Source organism: Scyliorhinus torazame, chromosome 4 (assembly GCF_047496885.1).
Source record: "Scyliorhinus torazame isolate Kashiwa2021f chromosome 4, sScyTor2.1, whole genome shotgun sequence".
NCBI lineage: Eukaryota > Metazoa > Chordata > Chondrichthyes > Carcharhiniformes > Scyliorhinidae > Scyliorhinus > Scyliorhinus torazame.
Window position 1 is genome coordinate 366,410,961 of NC_092710.1, and position 12,886 is coordinate 366,423,846.

The following is a 12,886-nucleotide window of genomic DNA, read 5'->3' on the forward strand; positions in this document are numbered from 1 at the left end:
CTCCCAGAAGGCCCCTGCGCACCGCTGCCGCCGAAATCCAAAGGGCTGCTCCTGTAAAGGTAAGTGCTTTTAAACTCACTACTCACCTCCCAGAAGGCCCCTGCGCACCGCTGCCGCCGAAATCCAATCGGATCCAATCTGAACTAATGAAACACCGGCTTGGTCATATGCCATATGTATTGCAGCTGTCATATGTATTTCAACAGTCCGAACGTCCAATGAACACCATAAAACTAATATTATTCTTACATACTTGATTTTGTACCCTGATTAAAATCCCTTGTGTATCAAAATTACCCTGGAAATGTCATTACTAACTACACTCAAACTATGATCTTTTAAATCACAATGTCAGCCGACTCACCAAAATAAGTTAGGTAACAATCCTTCTGGAGCCTATTCTAAAATTCCAGATTATAAACCCAAGGTTACTTTCTTCGAAGATAAACCTTAGCAGAGAGAAATTAACATTCACAGACCAAACACACACATTCTCACAGGTCGCAAATATCAGCGTAAAGAGACAGCAATTTCACAATCGCTTCATTAAAATACTGAACAAAATCTACCATTCTCATTCGGCATGAAACTTTATCTATGTTATTCCATTTCAGTCGATTGCCACTGATTAACTTTCTAGGCATTAGCTATTCTGAGAGACGTATATTTCTTTGTACAGGTGACCTGCTTGCTGAAATGGTTACATTTTTGTGCAGAATCGAAAGAGGCGGAGAACTTGGCATGATGCCATTTTTATCTGGTACGTGACCTCAAACTTTATTTATTCTTTCCTTCAATGTTACTCAAATTTCTTTCTTGGTCTTCAAACTGAATTCAATTTTCAATGTTCGCTATTTAACCAGTGTTTGAAAGAGATGTGACTGGATGGTTATTTTTGCTTCAATTGAATTGAATTACTGCTGAGTTTATCTGGACGGCTCGAAACGATCTGAAATTATTCTGGACAAGAATCCATTGTTAAGTTTCGAACCATAATCTTGTATTGACTTTACTCCCCATTTTCCGTTTTGGGAGGGGGATTTGTCAACCTCAGATATTTCTGAACAAAAGCTGATTGAGCGTTTCAGCCCCTTTCTGATCTTTTGGACTTTACTTGATTTGATTTTTTTCCCTCCCTGTCCTTTGGATATGTCTAAACTTTTAGTTGATTTAAAATGTCCATTTCCAGGGAGCCTAATTCTTTCCCCTCTCCTTGAGACATTCCAGGACAGTCTTTAGCCGTAATTGGAGCAGTTTTCTGTGATGTCGTTGCCAGTTTGCACAGTCTGTACTGCCGCTATCTTTACTCGCTTTATTGCTGTGCTTAAAGGAGTCAGAGCTCAATTCCTTGAAACTAGCCTGTTTTCCCAACGGTCTGAAGGCTTCATTTCAGTCATTTGTTCTTCTAACTGGTGAACTAAGATGACTCCTGTTTTATTTGTCTGATCTCACTTCTGTGTATCTCACCATTGTCTCTGTTCCACAGGGGCTGCGCGGGATCCCACCCATCTTTCATCAGTGTTTATTTTCTACCAGAGTATTTTGCTCTTACCCGAACGCCAGACTCATGGCTCCCCGGGGGGACCCCAGAAAAGCGGCCTTGTGCCTCGCTTTTCCATGATGTGTTAACCGTGTCGTCTCTGTCACCCTGATATAAAATGGCTGAACAAGCCTCATTCCCTGTAAACTGTCTCATGAGAGCCAAGCGTGGGTCTGTATAGAGAGTGTCCCAACAGCCGCTGATAACAGCTTCACAGAACAAGACTTGCAATGTATCCTTGATAAGCTCAAGGTCTACAGCTGTAGACAGGACACATCATGATGTTAGTTTTCAATGACTTCTGTATGAAGTTAGGGGCGGGTAAGACAACACCCACTTTAACCATATATGTGATAATTGGGGCTGCTTGGAAAATTGATTGACCGCATGTAATAAGTGTGACGCGAATATAGTTGATTGATTGTATGTAATTGAGAAAACAACTAATTCCGCCCCTTCAATCTGTATATTAACCCGTGTGAGCCTTAGCTCAAGTGAGAAAGGGTGCTGTCAATAGGCTGCGGAGTCCCCAGGCCTTGTCTCCCAGAATTCTGACATAAACTGCTTTTTTTTACTGATACTCAGGCCTTCGTGGGAATATTTTCACCTCTAACACTTGGCGTAGTCTGGCGGGGTGTTGCTGAGCCGGACGCCGCTCGAGCCGGTGGACAAGGCGAGTAGTCAAACCGTTGACCGCCAGAAATTAGAGTCACACGGCGAGGCGGACGGACGGTGAGGTCACATCCAACGAATCTGGTATCAAGGCCAAGTGAGTAACAGACTCAGTTTAAAATGTATTTTTATGGTTTTGTTTTGTTGGTCCGCGATACCATTTTCTTTCGTACTAATTGGCGGCTCGAGGCCCCATGCTGAGCCTGAATTAAGGGGGCAATTGAGCTCTCACGTGACGGCCAGAGTTAGTTGGGAATCCGAGGCGCACAGATTGTTGAGAGAATAACGGGTGGTGAAATTTATCGTGACACAGTGCCAAGCCAGGACCGCCACCCAACGGGAGTGGACGATCGGTAAAGCCTCTGAGCACAGTCGCCTCGTCACACCGGATACGCGGAAATAGCTAACGGCCTTTTCGTGTCTTTTCTGATATTAACAGCATTGTGAATACACTCTCTATTTCTACACATTGCCTCTTCTAAACAGGCATCGAAGCCAATGAGTACCTTTTGTTTCATCAGAACGATTCAAAAGTAATATAGGAGCACAAATGTAGTGACAGGGCCACCTATAATTTATATCATAGTCCAGTATCACAAAATGCCCTCCAACACATCTTTTTAATGTTTTGAAGGGCTCCTATTGGACAGGGGGGCAGGAACAGATAGTTCAATCCCCGCCGACTGTCTGTCCAATCAGAGCCCCTGGTCTATTTGAGTCACTCCAGGGCAAAATCGAAACTCTTGGCCATTCTTTGGTGCAGAATTCTCTTCACCTTTCCCAGCTGCAATAACTTCCAGATATTTTCCCTGCCCCCTTTCCGGATGCCCGGGATCATTCCCTCCAGTCTCTGCTGTGAGGAATCACACTCACACCCACCACCCACCTCCTCATTCCTGTCAGCTTCTGGCTTGTGACAATCTGTGTAACTAATCCCGGGAATAAAGAGTCAGAGAGAATTACAGTTCCATTTTGAATATCAGGGTAGAAAATCCAGCAATTTAGTTTGTCCAGTTGCAGGTGAAGTCACTTTGAGCTTGTGACAATGTTTTTCTTCGTCTCCCATGAGTTCAACATCAGAAGTTGCAAAGCACCATGTAAATGTTACTGTGAAGAGAGGCCAGGCGATGGTGTGTGGCTCTGTCAATGCAAAGTCATCACATCAGCTGAGTGCCTCACTCAATAACAAGGTCATTGGAAATGTCCGGGAGATCTGGGGCACCCACTGACCACTGAAGTAAAACTGCCCCAAAGGCAGATCTGAAACCTCATTTCAATTGTCCATTGGGACATTTACAGGGCCCACATTTCAGAGCAATAGGTGGAGCTGAATTTTATATTTGAGATTGTTCCATTGCTCCTCAATCCTGTAGAAAAATGAAGCTGTAAAAAACTTTAACCAGGAACATATTTGGTTGAGTCATTGCAGATTGTGGTCACATGGTATTTATTATTGCTTCTTGGGATGTGGGAGTTGTCGACAAGGTTGGTTTTTATGACCCTTTCCTTGGTGTTCTAAGATGGCGATGAGCCCTGTTTTTAAACGCTGCGTTCCATGTGGTGCAGATACACCAACATCGTTAAGTTGTCAGTTCCAGGATTTCAAGCCAGCGGCAGTGGGAAAATGGAGATTGAGGTTTTGGAGAGGAACGTGGATTGTTCCCACTTCCCAGACCTGCGAGGTTAATCTGCCTGTTGTAGCCTCATTGACATCGAGGTGTGATTGGATAACTCAGTGAAGATTCCAGCAGCAGTTTAAATTTGTCTTGGACAGGAGCACCAATGTGTGAGCGTACACCAGCCACCTATTGGGCCAGCTGAGATCCAATCAGACAGCACAGGCTGGAGGGTAAAGCAGGGCCTGAAACCCATCCTGGGCAGCAGCTCCATTTTCATTCCCATTGACTCTGGTGGAATGGATTGGAGTGTAAATCAGGCCCTGATCCACTATCACCCAATCTGTCGTACTGCCCAAAACAACCCCTCCCCATGGCTCTATCCTGGTCTCCATGACACTGGTCCACATCACAGGACAACTCACTAACTGGGACCGGGCTGGATTTCAGAGACACATTGAGACAGTTTGAATATTGAAGAGATGCAACTGAGCTGACGGAGCCCATTGCACACAATCCCCCAATGTCCACATTGGGGCTGGTTTAGCACAGGGCTAAAGAGCCGGCTTTTAAAGCAGACCAAGGCAGGCCAGCAGCACGGTTCAATTCCCGTACCAGCCTCCACAAACAGGCGCCGGAATGTGGCGACTAGGGGCTTTTCACAGTAACTTCATTTGAAGCCTACTTGTGACAGTAAGGGATTTTCATTTCATTTCATCTCCCTGAGGGGTGGCGTTGCTAATAAGATTCGATCAGATATAATGGAGCAGAATTTGGGCATCTGCCCTTTGACCCTGTTCCGCCATTCGATCATGGCTGATGCCATCCTGACCTCAACTCCACCGTCCTGCCCGTTCTCCATAACCCTTCACCCCATTACCAATTGAAAATCTGTCTAACTCCCCCTTAAATTTAATAAAATAAATACATTTAGAGTACCCAATTCATTTTTTCCAATTTAGAGGCAATTTAGTGTGGCCAATTCACCTACACTGCACATCTTTGGGTGTGGGGGCGAATTCCACAGATTCACAACCCTTTGGGAGAAGTAGTTTCACCTCAAATCTGTTTTAAACTTTCTTCCTCTGATCTAAAGTCTGTGACGTCTCGTTTTCGAATTCCCCATAAGAGGAAGCATCTGCTCCATGTCTACTTTATCCACACCTTTTATCACCTCGTCTCCATCTTATATACTGGGAGCTGCCTGTTACACTGACAATAGGGAGTGGGATTTGTTGTGTGTGTTTGAAACATCAGATAGAGAACAAGCCCCTCCTGAACCTTCACCAAAGTTCTATCTGTATCGCTGGGAAATTTATCAGCCTTACAGGTGTCAGGCATTTGGATATTTTGTGTTTTCCTGTCATGCTGGAAGGCCTTTCTTTGCTTCTTTTTAACGTGTTTTACACAGAGGGTAGTGGGTGCCTGGAACTCGCTGCCGGAGGAGGCGGTGGAAGCAGGGACGATAGTGACGTTTAAGGGGCATCTTAAGTGGGACCAGTACAAACCGGACGGTCTGCACCTGGGCAGGACTGGAACCGATGTCTTGGGGGGGGGTTTGCTAGAGCTGTTGGGGAGAGTTTAAACTAATGTGGCAGGGGGATGGGAACCGATGCAGGAAGTTGGAAGGTAGTAAAACAGGGACAGAAATAAAAGGCAGTAAGGGGGAAAGTGTAAGGCAGAGAAGCCATAGTCAAAAATCCAAAAGGGCGACAGTACAAGGTACAGTGACTGAGGGGAGCTCAGTGAATAGGACCAGGAATACTAAAAGAAATAAAAAGGGAAGTGAAAACATTAATGGTAAGCGACGCGGCAGGTTGTTACAGGAAGATATGGGTTCGACGACAAGGAAAATTAGGAGAAAGGTTAAGAGGAAATATAACTTAGGAGAGGTTACTGATCGAGGTGTTAAGATTAAGAACAGAGGTAAAAAAGCCAACATAAGTGTACTTTACCTGAATGCTCGTAGTATTCGGAATAAGGTAAATGAGTTGATGGCGCAAATCATCGTGAATGACTATGATTTAGTGGCCATTACTGAAACATGGTTAAAGGATGGTCACGACTGGGAGTTAAATATCCGAGGGTATCAAACTTTTCGGAAGGACAGAGTGGATGGTAAGGGAGGTGGTGTAGCTCTGTTATTTAAGGATGACATCCGGGCAACAGTAAGGGATGACATCGGTGCTATGGAGGATAAGGTTGAATCCATTTGGGTGGAAATCAGGAATAGTAAGGTGAAAAAGTCACTGATAGGAGCAATCTATAGGCCACCAAATAGTAACATTATGGTGGGGCAGGCAATAAACAAAGAAATAACAGATGCATGTAGAAATGGTACAGCAGTTATCATGGGGGATTTTAATCTACATGTCGATTGGTTTAACCAGGTCGGTCAAGGCAGCCTTGAGGAGGAATTTATAGAATATATCCGCGATAGTTTCCTTGAACAGTATGTAATGGAACCTACGAGGGAACAAGCGGTCCTAGATCTGGTCCTGTGTAATGAGACAGGATTGATTCAGGATCTCATAGTTAGGGACCCTCTTGGAAGGAGCGATCACAATATGGTGGAATTTAAAATACAGATGGAGGGTGAGAAGGTAAAATCAAGCACTAGTGTTTTGTGCTTAAACAAAGGAGATTACAATGGGATGAGAGAAGAACTAGCTAAGGTAGACTGGGAGCAAAGACTTTATGGTGAAACAGTTGAGGAACAGTGGAGAACCTTCCAAGTGATTTTTCACAGTGCCCAGCAAAGGTTTATACCAACAAAAAGGAAGGACGGTAAAAAGAGGGAAAATCGACCGTGGATATCTAAGGAAATAAGGGAGAGTATCAAATTGAAGGAAAAAACATACAAAGTAGCAAAGATCAGTGGCAGACTAGAGGACTGGGAAATCTTTAGGGGGCAACAGAAAGCTACTAAAAAAGCTATAAAGAAGAGTAAGATAGATTACGAGAGTAAACTTGCTCAGAATATAAAAACAGATAGTAAAAGTTTCTACAAATACATAAAACAAAAAAGAGTGGCTAAGGTAAATATTGGTCCTTTAGAGGATGAGAAGGGAGATTTAATAATGGGAGATGAGGAAATGGCTGAGGAACTGAACAGGTTTTTTGGTCACAGTGGAAGACACAAATAACATGCCAGTGACTGATGGAAATGAGGCTATGACAGGTGAGGACCTTGAGAGGATTGCTATCACCAAGGAGGTAGTGATGGGCAAGCTAATGAGGCTAAAGGTAGACAAGTCTCCTGGACCTGATGGAATGCACCCCAGAGTGCTAAAAGAGATGGCTAGGGAAATTGCAAATGCACTAGTGATAATTTACCAAAATTCACTAGACTCTGGGGTGGTCCCGGCAGATTGGAAATTAGCAAACGTGACACCACTGTTTAAAAAATGAGGTAGGCAGAAAGCGGGTAATTATAGGCCAGTGAGCTTAACTTCGGTAGTAGGGAAGATGCTGGAATCTATCATCAAGGAAGAAATAGCGAGGCATCTGGATGGAAATTGTCCCATTGGACAGACGCAGCATGGGTTCATAAAGGGCAGGTCGTGCCTAACTAATTTAGTGGAATTTTTTGAGGACATTAACAGTGCGGTAGATAACAGGGAGCCAATGGATGTGGTATATCTGGATTTCCAGAAAGCCTTTGACTAGGTGCCACACAAAAGGTTGCTGCATAAGATCAAGATGCATGGCATTAAGGGGAAAGTAGTAGCATGGATAGAGGATTGGTTAATTAATAGAAAGCAAAGAGTGGGGATTAATGGGTGTTTCTCTGGTTGGCAATCAGTAGCTAGTGGTGTCCCTCAGGGATCAGTGTTGGGCCCACAACTGTTCACAATTTACATAGATGATTTGGAGTTGGGGACCAAGGGCAATGTGTCCAAGTTTGCAGACGACACTAAGATAAGTGGTAAAGCAAAAAGTGCAGAGGATACTGGAAGTCTGCAGAGGGATTTGGATAGGCTAAGTGAATGGGCTAGGGTCTGGCAGATGGAATACAATGTTGACAAATGTGAGGTTATCCATTTTAGTAGGAATAACAGCAAAAGGGATTATTATTTAAATGATAAAATATTAAAACAGGCTGCTGTGCAGAGAGACCTGGGTGTGCTCGTGCATGAGTCGCAAAAAGTTGGTTTTCAGATGCAACAGGTGATTAAGAAGGCAAATGGAATGTTGTCCTTCATTGCTAGAGGGAAGGAGTTTAAGACTAGGGAGGTTCTGCTGCAATTGTATCAGGTGTTAGTGAGGCCACACCTGCAGTATTGTGTTCAGTTTTGGTCTCCTTACTTGAGAAAGGACGTACTGGCACTGGAGGGTGTGCAGAGGAGATTCACTAGGTTAATCCCAGAGCTGAAGGGGTTGGATTACGAGGAGAGGTTGAGTAGACTGGGACTGTACTCGTTGGAATTTAGAAGGATGAGGGGGGATCTTATAGAAACATATAAAATTATGAAGAGAATAGGTAGGATAGATGCGGGCAGGTTGTTTCCACTGGCGGGTGAAAGCAGAACTAGGGGGCATAGCCTCAAAATAAGGGGAAGTAGATTTAGGACTGAGTTTAGGAGGAACTTCTTCACCCAAAGGGTTGTGAATCTATGGAATTCCTTGCCCAGTGAAGCAGTAGAGGCTCCTTCATTAAATGTTTTTAAGATAAAGATAGACAGTTTTTTGAAGAATAAAGGGATTAAGGGTTATGGTATTCGGGCCGGAAAGTGGAGCTGAGTCCACAAAAAATCAGCCATGATCTCATTGAATGGCCCGAGGCTCGAGGTGCCAGATGGCCTACTCCTGCTCCTAGTTTTTATGTTCTTATGTTTGACAAATACATGAATAGGATGGGAATAGAGGGATACGGACCCCGGAAGTGTGGAAGATTTTAGTTTAGACGGGCAGCATGGTCGGCACAGGCTTGGAGGGCCGAAGGGCCTGTTCCTGTGCTGTACTTTTCTTTGTTCTTTGTTCTTTGATTGGATTAGTTGAGTTGGTGGACACACACAGGAGAGAGAAAACACTGAGAAACGTAGCCAGGAATTTAGACAGACTTTGGGGAAGTACTTTAAAAAGTTGATACACTTCTGCCCGAAAATCTACAAGAAATTGGGACCCAATTGTCTACTGGTCGGAGGACCTCTGCGATTAGGATTCATCCAAATTCACTGGCGGGAATACGCTTTCTGCTTCTGGCTGTGTCCCGAACTGTGCTCCCACTGAAATTCTCCCGATGGAAGAAAGGATTAATGGGACCCCTGGACCCAGAAAAAGCAATCTGCCACCACGAGAGGATCCACGGTGTCCACACTACCCCGTTTCCATCTGGGTTTATATAGAACGGTCACAGTGTGCGGCTGCAGGCGTTTTGCTGCCCTCGACACAGAGCGCAGAGTATCGAAGTTGTTCAATGTGAAATCACGGAGAGGTCCGTGTGGGATGAAATGAAAATCACTTATTGTCACAAGGAGGCTTCAAATGAAGTTACTGTGAAAAGCCCCTAGTCGCCACATTCCGGCACCTGTTCGGGGAGGCTGGTACGGGAATTGAACCGTGCTGCTGGCCTGCCTTGGTGTGCTTTCATAGCCCGCGATTTAGCCCTGTGCTAAACCAGCTGCTGGATTGTCCCTGAGCTCTCGCTGTGTTAGTTCCAGACTGGAAAGAGACAGTGGGGAGGATTTTAAGGAAAGGGGCTCCCGCTGACTCTCGAATTCCCACTGGACAGTGAGTTTTGGCCGACTTGGTAGAGGACGGCATTCCCGTCCTACCCTTCAAAGGAAGTCCTGCCTGTGGGATTGGTCACCAGGTCTCCAACCCGGCTCGGAGTGGCGCTGCAGTGGCCAGGAGCGGTACTGCAGTGGCCAGGAGGGGTACTGCAGTGGCCAGGAGCGGTACTGCAGTGGCCAGGAGCGGCGCTGCAGTGGCCAGGCGCGGTACTGCAGTGGTCAGGCACGGTACTTCAGTGGCCAGGAGCAGTACTGCAGTGGACAGGAGCAGTACTGCAGTGGCCAGGAGCGGCGCTGCAGTGGCCAGGAGCGGTACTGCAGTGGCCAGGAGCGGTACTGCAGTGGCCAGGAGCGGTACTGCAGTCGCCAGGAGCGGTACTGCAGTGGCCCGGAGCGGGACTGCAGTGGCCAGGAGCAGTACTGCAGTGGCCAGGTGCTGTACTGCAGTGGCCAGGCGCGGTACTGCAGTGGCCAGGAACGGTACTGCAGTGGCCAGGAGCGGTACTGCAGTGGCCAGGAGCGGTACTGCAGTGGCCAGGCGCGGTACTGCAGTGGCCAGGCGCGGTACTGCCGTGTCCAGGAACGGTACTGCAGTGGCCAGGCGCGGTACTGCAGAGACCAGGAGTCATACTGCAGTGGCCAGGCGCAGTACTGCAGTGGCCAGGAACGGTACTGTAGTGGCCAGGAGCGATGTTGCAGTGGCCAGGAGCGGTACTGCAGTGTCCAGGAGCGGTACTGCAGTGCCCAGGAGCAGTACTGCAGTGGCCAGGAGCAGTACTGTAGTGGCCAGGAGCGGCACTGCAGTGGCCAGGCGCGGTACTGCAGTGGCCAGGAGCGGTACTGCAGTGGCCAGGCGCGGTACTGCAGTGGCCAGGCGCGGTACTGCAGTGGCCACGGTCCCGGGTTAACACTGCTGTCTCACAGAGCCAGGGTCCCGGGTTAACACTGCTGTCTCACAGTGCCAGGGTCCCGGGTTAACACTGCTGCCTCACAGTGCCAGGGACCCGGGTTAACACTGCTGTCTCACAGTGCCAGGGACACAGGTTAACACTGCTGTCTCACAGTGCCGGGGACCCGGGTTAACACTGCTGTCTCACAGTGCCAGGGACCCGGGTTAACACTGCCGTCTCACAGTGCCAGGGATCCGGGTTAACACTGCTGTCTCACAGAGCCAGGGACCCGGGTTAACACTGCTGTCTCACAGAGCCAGGGACCCGGGTTAACACTGCTGTCTCACAGTGCCAGTGACCCGGGTTAACACTGCTGTCTCACAGTGTCAGGGACACAGGTTAACACTGCTGTCTCACAGTGCCAGGGACCCGGGTTAACACTGCTGTCTCACAGTGCCAGGGACCCGGGTTAACACTGCTGTCTCACAGTGCCAGGGACCCGGGTTAACACTGCCGTCTCACAGAGCCATGGACCCGGGTTAACACTGCTGTCTCACAGTGCCAGGGACACGGGTTAACACTGCTGTCTCACAGTGCCAGGGATCCGGGTTAACACTGCTGTCTCACAGAGCCAGGGACACGGGTTAACACTGCTGGCTCACAGTGCCAGGGACCCGGGTTTACACTGCTGTCTCACAGTGCCAGGGACCCGGGTTAACACTGCTCTCTCACAGAGCCAGGGACCCGGGTTAACACTGCTGTCTCACAGTGCCAGGGACCCAGGTTAACACTGCTGTCTCACAGTGTCAGAGACGCGGTTAGCACTGCTGTCTCACAGTGCCAGGGACCCGGGTTAACACTGCTGTCTCATGTGTCAGGGACGCGGTTAACACAGCTGTCTCACAGAGCCAGGGACCCAGGTTAGCACTGCTGTCTCACAGTGCCAGGAACCCGGGTTAACACTGCTGTCTCACAGTGCCAGGGACCCGGGTTAACACTGCTGTCTTACAGTGCCAGGGACCCGGGTTAACACTGCTGTCTCACAGTGCCAGGGACCCGGGTTAACACTGCTGTCTCACAGTGCCAGGGACCCGGGTTAACACTGCTGCCTCACAGTGCCAGGGACCCGGGTTAACACTGCTGTCTCACAGAGCCAGGGACCTGGGTTAACACTGCTGCCTCACAGTGCCAGGGACCCGGGTTAACACTGCTGTCTCACAGTGCCAGGGACCCGGGTTAACACTGCTCTCTCACAGAGCCAGGGACCCGGGTTCATTTCCAGCCTCGGGTGACTGTGGAGTCTGAACGTTCTCCCCGTGTCAGCGTGGGTTTCCTCCGGGTGCTCCGGTTTCCTCCCACAGTCCAAAGATGTGCAGGTTAGGGGGATTGGTCATGTTAATTGTCCCTTAGTGTCCAAAGATTAGCTGGGGTTATGGGGATATGGTGGGGAGTGGGCCTCGGTAGGGTCGGTGCAGATTCAATGGGCCGAATAGCCTTATTCTGCACTATAGGGATTCTCTGTGTGGTCATGGCTCCGATTAAAGGCAGCCCATTGCCAGGTATTTCTTGTGGAGTAAATTAAACAATGTCTTCTCACTTTATCTGTCTTGTTTTTCAAAAGGCTGGGAATGGATTCTCACGGCTAAATACAGAGGATGCTGCATCACAACAGGTGCTGGCATCAAATCATTAGAGGAGGAGGTGGCACAGTGGCCTTGTCACTGGACAAGTAATCCAGGGGAATGCTCTGTGATCCCCGGATCGAATCCCACTCTGGCAGCTGGTGACATTTTAATTCAATAAAGAAAATCTGGAATTTAAAGTCGAATGATTGATAAAATCTCACCTGGTTCACTCATGTCCTTTAGGGAAGGAAATCTGCCGCCCTTATCCGGTCTGGCCTACACGTGACTCCAGACCCACAGCAATGTGGTTTCCTCTTAGAACATAGAACATTACAGCGCAGTACAGGCCCCTTGATGTTGCGCCGACCTGTGAAACCACTCTAAAGCCCATCTACACTATTCCCTTATCGTCCATATGTCTATCCAATGATCATTTGAATGTCCTTAGTGTTGGTGAGTCCACTATGTTGCAGACAGGGTATTCCACGCCCTTACTACTCTCTGAGTAAAGAACCTACCTCTGACATCTGTCCTATATCTATCACCCCTCAATTTAAAGCTATGTCCCCTCGTGCGAGACATCACCATCCGAGGAAAAAGTCTCTCACTGTCCACCCTATCCAATCCTCTGATCATCTTGTATGCCTCAATTAAGTCACCTCTTAACCTTCTTCTCTCTAACGAAAACAGCCTCAAGTCCCTCAGTCTTTCCTCATAAGGTCTTCGCTCCACACCAGGCAACATTCTGGTAAATCTCATCTGCAACCTTTCCAATGCTTCCACATCCTTCCTATAAAGCGGTGACCAG

General features: G+C 47.8%; 1 long non-coding RNA gene across 1 annotated transcript in view; it reads left to right on the top strand.

The window, feature by feature from the left end:
- The first annotated feature begins 701 nt into the window (after positions 1-701).
- LOC140411775 (uncharacterized) overlaps positions 702-12,886 on the top strand; it is a 93,673-nt gene continuing 81,488 nt past the window's right edge. The window contains exons 1-2 of the long non-coding RNA XR_011941000.1: positions 702-760; positions 2,126-2,309. This is a non-coding gene — a long non-coding RNA (uncharacterized lncRNA). The remainder of the gene's footprint in view (positions 761-2,125; positions 2,310-12,886) is intronic.